The sequence below is a fragment of the Belonocnema kinseyi genome, chromosome 5 (genome assembly GCF_010883055.1).
Source record: "Belonocnema kinseyi isolate 2016_QV_RU_SX_M_011 chromosome 5, B_treatae_v1, whole genome shotgun sequence".
NCBI classification, from domain to species: Eukaryota; Metazoa; Arthropoda; class Insecta; order Hymenoptera; family Cynipidae; genus Belonocnema; species Belonocnema kinseyi.
Window position 1 is genome coordinate 12971766 of NC_046661.1, and position 10987 is coordinate 12982752.

Sequence of the window (10987 nt, forward strand, 5' to 3'; positions counted from 1 at the left end):
GAAGCTTCCCGATGCCTTTCCGAACTCTTGCGAAGTTTCTCACACCATTTACTTCTATCTGAACCTTTCCGAATAAATGACGCAGTGTCCCAATAATTTATTCCGATTTTTCTCCTGTGTCCCACTGTATATGTACTTTCCGATTTCTCTTTGAATAAATGTGAAATATATGATCTATTAATTATATATATTCAATAAATAAATATATAAATATAATGAAATAGAGGCTAACTAGAGGAACACTCTGCACTGATCGAAAAGAAGTAGGAGAAAAGGACATTCGGAAAAAATCGGAAAGATTCGTGGGACAGCTCGAAGTTCAGAAAGAAGCGGAAGCAAAGTTCACATAGCCCTTTCTGATTCTCTTTCCGAATTATTTCCAAAACCTTTGTGAATCTTTCCGAAGCGGCCTTTCCGATACTTCCTTTTTTTCCGGCAGGACAATGATGTTAAAGCATAATAAAAACTTAAACTTCGAAGTAAGAATAAAAATAAATTGGCAAATCTTGTTATGTCGCCGAAATAAGTGTAATGCTTTAAATTATTAATGTGTTCAACCATAATTAAAATTCATTTCCATTATATTCTTTAAAATGGAAATACATTTTCTTGAGACATTTAAAAAGTAATACGGCTTGCCATATTTAGGACTAGATCCTAGGAGATTTCCAATTTTCTAATTTATGAGTAGCTGATGTACAAAAGGGAAAAAGTTTGATGAATACATATTCACTTCAGAGAAAACTGAGTTTTACTTTTGAGATTAGAATTGTAAGTTACCTGAAAATCGTTGTAAAATCTCCACAAAAATTGTAATTTTTATTTTGTTAATTGTTAAAGGTCCTTAGATGTTTTTGAATATCATAAGGAATGGCTTGATCATAAGAGTCTATTTTCAATGAATTTAAAAATCTAAAATTTTACATTTTAAAATCACTTATTTTTGCCATCTTAATTATCCAAGATGGAGAAATGAAATGGTGGGTTTTGATTGGCTCAGTTTTATTTACCTGCGCGTGCCTGGATCATGTATTTATTGCATCATGCATACTTCCGTGAAGCTCACCTTCCCATCCTGAACCAGGCGAGCCAAACAACTAAACGAGCCAGTCAGCCGGTATATTTGTCTTTCTCTTAGCGTCATATGGCGTCATGTAGTTTAAGCGTTCTTGTTCGCGCGTCTAAATTGAATCTAGTCTGATGTTTGGCGTCAATCTCCTTTGTAGTCTTCTTTTGTGTTAAATTGAGTTTTGATAGATTATGATATCTTCTTCTTTGAAGCAGAGAAAACAATAGAAAGTCTTGAATGCGGTGTCTTGTTTCCCGATCGAATTCTCGTCGCATATCGTGAATTTTATTCTTTTTTAAGTGAAATTAAGGATTGCATTGGACCAGAATAACACCTTTACAAATTCAGGATTTATTAAACGAAGGTAAGTTGTGCAAAACGAAGAGTTGCGATAACATCCATTACACTTCTATTTTATCCTTATTGAAAAAATACTTAAGGGAATTCTTGTGTTCTTTTTTTTCAAACTAGGAAGTACGCCAAGCTTAATTGACTGACTCGCGGATTTCCTCATTTTATCCTCGTCCAAAATTAATATAAGGACTTTTTCATCAGGTATGAAAGTCTCTTATTCATTTTAATCGCAGTGACAATAATTAAAAAAAGTATTAAGTTTAAAACAGCGTATATCTTCAAAGTTATATTAGTTTACGAAAACGTATATGTAAGAAATCAATTTACAAGTATTGATTGAAAATGAAAGGGTGATCCTTGGAACGTGAAAACTACGATCGAGTAATAAAACACCTTTGGTCTAATTTCATATCAAATGAACCAAATACGCTAAAAAAGGATCCTGCGAAAAACAAAGAAAGTAATCGATCTATGTTTATGAACTACAAAATGAATGCATGAGAGCCAGTCAAATCGACTGAAAACTTTTTCTTTTTTTGTTTGATACATGTTCCCCTGGCTTTCTTTCTAGAATAATAAATATTTGGGAAATTATAGCGAACATGCTAAAGGACGTCCACACACACACATTTTTGTGGGTTAATTCAAAAAAGTTTTAATTTAGCAAAATGTGATTAATATGCATAGCGCTTAGGAAATAGTATCGATTTTTTCAGTGTTAGATTCCCCGGCTTTTTTCCTAGGATAAGAAATATTTTGCCTTCAAAATCTGGGGAATAATAGCGAAGATGCTAACGGACGTCCCCGCATACTTTTTTTGTGACTTACAAATAAACATAGTAACTAATCTCCCGAAACTAAACTTGTTTGCAGGCAATGAAGAAAGTTTATTTCATAAATAATTTCCAGATTATCGGAAAGGCAGAGGTGAAAAACAACGTAACCTCAAAATAATGCATATGCATACAATTTTTATTTAGTACAATAAATTTTTTGTTATTATTCCTCAAAAAAGAGTCCGAGAACGTCCGTTATGATATTTTATAGCATTTCCGAATTCAGTTTTAAAAAATTTTCATTTTTGTGGAAAAAAGCCGGGGAAACTGTAAGTATTACATGCTCTTGAATGTGCTTTTATAAACCTAAATTGAGTGAATTAAAGAAAAAATGGTCGAAATGCAAAAGTTTTTTTCGGCAACAAACTATTAGAATCTAATTGAACGATAAATGAAGCGATTTGACCAGGCAGAAGATTAAAATTATTATTATTATTGTTACCCAGGAAACAAAAATACATTCACTTGCATTTGAATGGGTTTTGAGGTTTTCTCAGCATTTTGACGAATGTGGAATGGCAGATTCAAACCGACTCGCTTTCTATCGGTTCTTTGTTCCTGGATACTATGATATTTTAAGTATTGATATGTCACGATATCGGAATGACCAAACTTAATTCACCGTTTGGGTGCTTTTAAACACCCAAACGGCCAGACACACTCCTTTGCCAGGCCAAAAAAATAATTTGGTCAAAAACCTACCCGTTTCCAACTTCTCGTTAAATATGCTCATTGCGATATATCGTGACAGGCCTACATTCCGGACATCATTGTAACAAAGTAACAACAATGTTAAACTTGACTCGTCAAATCGCTTCATTAATCATTCAATGAAAGATTCTAATAGTTTGTTGCCAAACAAAATATTTTTTTCTAGCCAAAACAGAGGTGACAGGTAACGCCCCTGTTTTACAATCTAACCCAATTTGGAAATTGAAGAACAATTTGTAAAGAATTGGCAAATTACCAAAATAAATGTATTATCAACAAAAAAGTTTTCAACTGTGAAACGTAAAGGAAACAAAATTTGTAATTGAACATTTTCAAAACATTTTCAAACATATGTGTGTATGTATTTTGGAGTATTTTGAATGAAACATGATTTTGAATGATTCTCTATAGTAAATTATGTTAAAAACCTCATGTCAGTGTTTAAAGAATTCTTATTCGTAAACCGTTCGTACTCAATTTTGAAGGAAATAAAAAAAAATTAATGGTATAAACAATGACAATGTTTTTAGGAGAATTTAATACTCCTAGAAATCATTGAATATTATGTCCCATTTATAAAATATTATTTTTAAAATATTTTTCGGAAAATATAATCATTTAAAAAAATGCAATTTGTTTGAAAAAAAAATAATAAACGGCATATATATTTCTTCTATACTGTACACAGACAGAAAAATAATTGTATATGTTTAATTTCATATTACTTTTAAAAAGTTTTTGATAAAAAACTGCTGAAACAAATTAAAATGGGTTAAACAAATAAAAATAAGTAAGTTAAACATTGGAAGACATGTATCAAAATGATGTGATTATTAATTAAAAAGTAGCATAGGATATCCGTTTGAGGAAAAAGGTACAATATCTGGCTCAATTTATATATAATTTTTTAAGAAAGAATAATTTTTTTTAAATAATCAAATATTTTTGAAAATTGTGCTACTTCAAAAAATGACTAACAATTACACCTCATTAAGAAAATACAATTTTTTGCATTTTTTTGTTTTGTTTGAAAACATAAATGTTTTAATAAGTGAAACTTATTTAACCAATACAAATTGTACATAAAGTGATGGAAGATATTCCAATTTTCCACTTATAATTATTTGGTATAAAGAAATGACAAAAATTGCTGAAAATGAAGAATAATATGTAGAAAACGTAGTTCTTTGATTGTTTTGGCGCTTTGTAGGGCTGTGAGGGGGATGAGGATGGGTTAAAAATGAAAGTTATGAGTATGGTTTTATTTCGTAGACACTCCTCTTCAATCTCTAAAAAACTTGGCATGTTTCGATCAAACCCTGAAGTATCAGTTCAATATTAATAGAATCCAAAATTGCTCCATGTTAATTAAATGGAAAAATAAAGTGCCGGGTTGAAATCACTTCAATATTTGAATTTCGGCAAATATAGCGATTTTTTCCGAAAATGAAAACTGGGGGGGGGGGCTGCCCTTTCATTTTCGGGATGAAATTTAATAGTTTGCAATTTCTTGAATTATTACATTACTTTTAAAAGATTATATAATTATTTAAACAATTACTCTTTTTTATTTTCAAACTTAGTAAGAATTGAGTCAGTGTTGTCCAATTGTTTCGCAAATTGAAAACCTAAGCTACCTTTTGTTGAATATATACATCAATTTGATTCATTTCTTCTACTTTTTCACAAATCCTTAGGGGTCATCCAGATACCACGTGGACATTTTTCACCCCCCCCCGCGTGGACAGCCGCGGAATTTTGCCCCCCCCCCCCTATCTAATCTTTCCACTCGAGTATACCTTGTCTGACACCCCCGGTCCCCCTTGTGGATAAGCTTGGAATTTTGTCATACCTCCCTCCCCCCTAAAATTTTCCACGTGGTATATGGGTGGCCCGTTATTTGTTTGGACAATTTTTATTTGCTTAAACACATTTTTTTGATAAAAAAAATTGAAATAAGATAGAAGACATACGATTTCTTTTCTGCCTGAATAGTGTATGAAAAAATGTTTGAAACATTTTTTAATTGTTTTAAGAATATAATTTGTTTGAACATATTTTTTAAATAGTATGTTTTGAATTAAACATATTATAATACATTTTTCTTAATGTTCTTTAAATTGAGTATGGATGGTTTATATCTTTTTGGGCGCACTATTAAATAAATCATAAAAGTCAAAATAAAATTTAAATGATACAAGTGCATTTGTCATTGCATTCTTTATATAGTGTCACCATTTTTACTACGATTATTGATTATAATATAAAAAAGTACATTTAATAATGCAAATTATGATTCAAGTTTCAATATTTTCCCTGAACAAGATTTATGAGGTTGAAGTGCCATATTTTAGGTAATTTATAATAATTAAAATGATAAAAACCGCTGAAAGATATATTACAGATATATTACAGTAAGAAATGTATCAAAATTATGTAATTATTCAAGAAAAAGTAGTTTAGGACAGCAGTTTGAGAAAAATTAAACATCTCTGGCTCAGTTTTTAGAAATTTTGTAAATAGACAATAATTAATAGTTTAAATAATTATATAATTTTTAAAACAAAATATAGTACTTCAAGCAATTACCAACTATTACTATTCAATAAGAAAATATATTATTCTTATACTTTTTGAGAAAAAATAATTGTTGAAATAATTTACATTAATTTAAACAACTAAACATTGTTTAAAGAGTAATGGAAAATATTCAAATTGTCCAGTGGTAATTATTTGTATGAAAATGACGACAGAAATTGCTAACAATTAACATTAATACTAAAATAATCACTGAAAGTGATTATTTTCTCCTAAACATATTCAGTTTATTTAAATGTGGCAAATAAAGTGTATTTTACTTTCGTTCGCTAATGTATGAATAATAATTTTCTTTGTTATTTATCACATTAATGATTTTTTTTGCCTTGACGCGGAACATTTGTGCAACTTTAAACTATAAATGTTAAAAATTTAACACCTTCAAAATTTTGAAAATGTTAAATTACAATGTTTGTTTCCTTTACGTTTCACAGTTAAAAACTTTTGTTGTTAATACATTTATTTTGGAAATTCGCCAATTAATAATGAATGCACGTACGAATATAATCATTTCATAGCGAAAATTGTGTGAAGAAACAAAAAAAAATGATATACTTATTTACTGGATCGTAAAAATCTGTTTTAGATATGTCGATTCCAAAAATACTGACCCCTGGTGAGTAACTTGGGAAGACAGTCGAGCCCCCCGCTAGCCCCTCTTGCACCAACCCAATGGTATACCCCCGTGTACTGTACACAACGCGCCAGTTTCAAGCGAGAAAAAATAATCTCCACTTTCAATTACAAAAAACAACATTTTCGGGAAAAAGCGATTTGAATGGTTTGGTATAATTGCCTTTAGATTATGTGATTAAAATATTGCGGTCATGCAAATTCATGCGTTTAGGCGTAGTCTTGATGTAGCCAAATTGACAGCCGTTTGAGAGACACGTGGGAATACAGGCGAGTCCCCCGCTTTCCGTTCCTACCCCTCGCGGTCAGCATACTACCGTTTTACTGTATAGCTTTTTCGGGAAAAAGCGAGCTGAATCGGTCGGTATAATTGCCTTTAGATTATGTGTTTAAATATGGCGTTCAACAACTCTACTATTTAGATTTAGTTTGCCCCTTGCGAATTTGACAGCCGTTTGAAGCGCCTTAACAGCAGAGTCTCTAGCCTAGAATATAGGACCGAGACCTTCGCTCTCAAGTATCTGGCTAGCTATCATTATGGAATTTTCAGTAGAATAGTTGAAAATGCCTCAGTTTATTTGGTAGAAAATTCGTTTGTTGACAATTCAACAGAATATATGAATTTTTTCCCAATTGCCTAGAAGAGTATTACACTTAAGGCCATGCGATGAGTATAACAGCTAATCAAGTCAGCCCTAAGGTCAATAGTTTTTCACCCACATTGAAAAATAAAATTTTAAATAACGCGGATATTTTTTTCGGGAAATGTTAATAAATATTAAAGGATCATTTGTGGTTTGCAAAGAGTTAGAGGAAGAAAAAAGTTTATTTATGCAAATAATGATTATCGACGGATACATTTAGGTTTTACAGCAGAAGTTTGACTTTTAGCCTTCTCTGACGGTAATCATGCAATCTGCTTTACCTACAGACCCCTAGAAGTTCGAAGTTGTCTACTCGCTGCGCTAGTGCTGCTTTGACACAGCTGATACCAGACTGATACGTATGTCAGACCAAACATGTTTATTTGCATTTCAAGTGCAAACATTAGTTTTTGAATTATTTGTGCATAATTTTCGTGAGCGATTTTTGCATGCCATCTATTTATCGTGCCAAACTTTTAACGCGATATCTCATTCCGTGTGGGCGTAAGTTGGGAAAAAAAACTTACACTGGTATTTTCTTAAAAAAAATTTTTTCTCAAAATTTCCACTGGAACAAAGCAGAGACATGGACTTTATTACCTCCTCTTTCATTTCCCAAACTTTCAAAGCGATACCTCATTTCGTTTAGACGTAAGTTGAGAAAAAAAAATTGAAGACCAGGTTTGGTCACGTGACCCTCTCGTCACATGGCCTTAAAAAGATATATTTTCAACCACAAGTGTGATAGTGGAATTTTCAGATTAAAAAATTAGTTTTCAACAAAATAATGCTGCATGGTAATAGCAGATAGCAATATCCTAGGCCTAATGAGCAATAGTGGTTCAGTTTAGTCTATACTAATGATATAGTAATATTTATATATTAATAATATATCAAATTCTCTAGGATCAAGTTTTAATCTATTCTAATACAAATCTATGACAATGTTTTAACTTTAAGCATGCGTGCAGTCTTTAAATTTTTTAGTTTATTGCGTAATTAAATATTACTATTTATTACGTAATGAAATATTAGTAATTATTAACCATTTAATTAACTATAAATATAATATCATATTTAAAATCCTTTTCAAAATAATTAACAGATTTTTATATAAGATTTAAAATTTGATATTATATTTATAGTTAATTAAATGGTTAATGATGACTAATAATAGATTGGAACTTGATCCTAGATAATTTGATATATTATTTCACACACTCTCTCTCTCTCTCTCTCTCTCTCTCTCTCTCTCTCTCTCTCTCTCTCTACTATTACCGTGCAGCATTATTTTGTCAAAAACTAATCTTTTAATCTGAAAATTCCACTATTCCATTTGTGGTTGGAAATATATCTTTTCAAGTATAATATTCTTCTAGGCAATTACGTAAAAATTCATATATTCTGTTGAATTGTCAACAGACGAGTTTTCTACCAAATAAACTGAGGCATTTTCAACTATTCTACTGAAAATTCCATAATGCTAGCTTGCCAGGATCAGAACATAAACTAAAATCTGCCATAACTTATTCTAATTTTTATATTTTGATTGCAAGTTTCATATCGTTGGAATCGCAACAAAACATAGATTCCGAATAAAATATTTTTAATTTGCTGATTGCAAAACTATAACATTTTTATGTTTGGCATGTTATGCGTCATTAGGACAAAGGGGCCTCCCCGCTGGCAAAGCTCGACGCAGCGATCTCGCTCAGTCAGGGACTTCAGGAGAAATCGTGTGGAGAGGGTAAGACGAGCAGGTAGGTCGCGATCAAATGGAAATTGCCCGCCCTGGCTGCCCTACGACCTACTTTCAGGGCAGTGCCTGCGAGCTTGGCCAGACCACCCCTTTCCTCAGGGGTCCTTTGTTAGAAAATGGGGAAAAAATGTGAGATTAAAAAATTCGTAATTTTGCAATCAGTGACTTAAAAGTAATTTATTTGGAATCTACGTATTTTTCCGATTCCAAAGACATGTAATTTGTCTATAAAGGTTCAAAATTTGAGAAGTATTTAGTATTAAATTGAATATTAAGCTGAACTTTCTTGATATTAATCTCCGTCAAATATTCAACTTTTTTAGGCAAGTAATATATCATTGGAATCGACAACATTCGTAGATGCTGATAATGCTATTTTCAAATCGCTAGTTGAAAAATTAAAAGTTTTAAATTTCCTTACTTTGACATGCCTGTGGGCAAAAGACCCTTGCTGGAGTAAGCTCACTCACACTAAGGTACATGATTAGACCGAAAGTAGTAGAACAAATTAAGTCGGGTGGAGCCTGGCCATAACTGAAAATTAAGCAAAAATTTTGCCGACCACTGGTCTAGAGCAGCGATTCCCAAACTAGCACGACAGTCGGCGGCTCGACCGCGGTCGGGGCAAGCCACCCCCCGCTATGAGGACCCTTTCATTGTCATGCGATTTAAGGCTGTTTCAATTACTAAAATCCTCAAGACATGGCTTAATTCAATTCTAATTATCTGAATCATTTGCCTGATGTAATTTTAAGAAAATGAAATAAAAGTTGATAAAAATCGGTTAACATTTCGAGTAATTAAGCACATCTTTAAGTACATGCAACATTACAGGAACTGTCAACTGGCATTGAAGATATTAACCGATTTTCATCAACTTTCCTTTCATTTGCTTAAAATCAGATTAGGAAATTGATTCAACTAATTAAAATTTAATTTATTAACATTTTAGCACATTTTAATTTTTCTCAACAGGCTCTAATTCTCTCGCGTGAAGCATGAAACCTCCCGCATGACCGACAGTCAAGTATCCCCCTTGGGTTGTAGTAGAGGGAAAAAATGGTAGGGTGGCGGCCCTGTCCCTCCCTGAAAACCGCAAAAAAGTTTGGGAATCGCTGGTCTAGAGATCCTCTAGGACAGTGGTCGGCAAACTTTTTGCTCAGTTTTCAGGTATGGTCAGGCCAGCCCCTGCTTAATTTTTTCAACTACTTTTCGGTATATTCATGGACCTCAGTGTAAGTGAGCTTACTCCTGGCGGGGTCTTTTGTCTACAGGCATGTCAAAGTAAGGATCTTTAAAAACTTTTAATTTTTCAGCTAGCGATTTGAAAATAGCATAATCAGCATCTACGAATTTTGTCGATTCCAATGATATATTACTTGCCTAAAAAAGTTGAATATTTGACGGAGATTAATATTAAGAAAGTTCAGCTTAATATTCAATTTAATACTAAATACTTCTCAAATTTTGAACCTTTATAGACAAATTACATGTCTTTGGAATCGGCAAAATACGTAGATTCCAAATAAATTACTTTTAAGTCACTGATTGCAAAATTACGAATTTTTTAATCTCACATTTTTTCCCCATTTTCTAACAAAGGACCCCTGAGGAAAGGGGTGGTCTGGCCAAGCTCGCAGGCACTGCCCTGAAAGTAGGTCGTAGGGCAGCCCGGTCAGGGTAGCCTGACTTGGTCAGAAGCTGCCGACCACTGCTCTAGGACAGGTGTCTCCACAATCCACAGGTGCAGCGTGACCCAGGATCGCTCGGCCTTTTTCAAGATCTACCATTTTTTTCGACGGCAAACTGAGAGAAAATTTATGACCCCTCGAAAAAAATCCCAGATGGAAGGGTCGGGAAAACCCTTTGTTCTATTATAATTTGACAGACCTTGAAATACAAAGTATTTTATTTAAAGCATTTATGCTAAGCAATTGTCGATAATTGTTCAGAAATTAATGTTTTCGACATTAATATGAGATAATTAAAATAATACTAATAATATTAAAAATAAGTAGTCAAAAATAAATTAAAAGCTTTTAGAATCAGAGAGTTTTTTTTCAAATTGAGAATCAGCAAATGAAATTATTTCAGATAAAAATTTTGAAAGCAGAAAAAATTGATCACTTAAAATTCAAAGGAATTGAAATTGCATTAGCGCTTTTAAATAAAAATAATTTTCAATTTGATACTACTTTAAACTACATTGGATGTTTCAAAGTCAAAGCTGCTCAAGTTGCAGAATTTAAAATTGAATTATTCGAAGAAAAACAACTTTTAAAGAGAGAGAAGGTGGACCAGAATAGCAAGATTTAGACTGGGAAACGAGGTAAGGGAGGGGATGTACTGGGAAAAAGAAGAGAACAGAAGGTGTAGAATATGT

At 32.3% G+C, this 10987-nt stretch overlaps 1 protein-coding gene across 3 annotated transcripts in view; it reads left to right on the forward strand.

Annotated features, from left to right (window-relative positions):
• The first annotated feature begins 1120 nt into the window (after positions 1 to 1120).
• LOC117173963 (neurotactin) overlaps positions 1121 to 10987 on the forward strand; it is a 236832-nt gene continuing 226965 nt past the window's right edge. For 2 of the 3 annotated variants that reach the window (XM_033362612.1, XM_033362615.1), the window contains exons 1-2: positions 1121 to 1433; positions 1541 to 1624. The gene's annotated coding sequence lies outside the window, so the exon portion shown is untranslated. The remainder of the gene's footprint in view (positions 1434 to 1540; positions 1625 to 10987) is intronic. The other variant, XM_033362614.1, reaches the window with a different exon arrangement.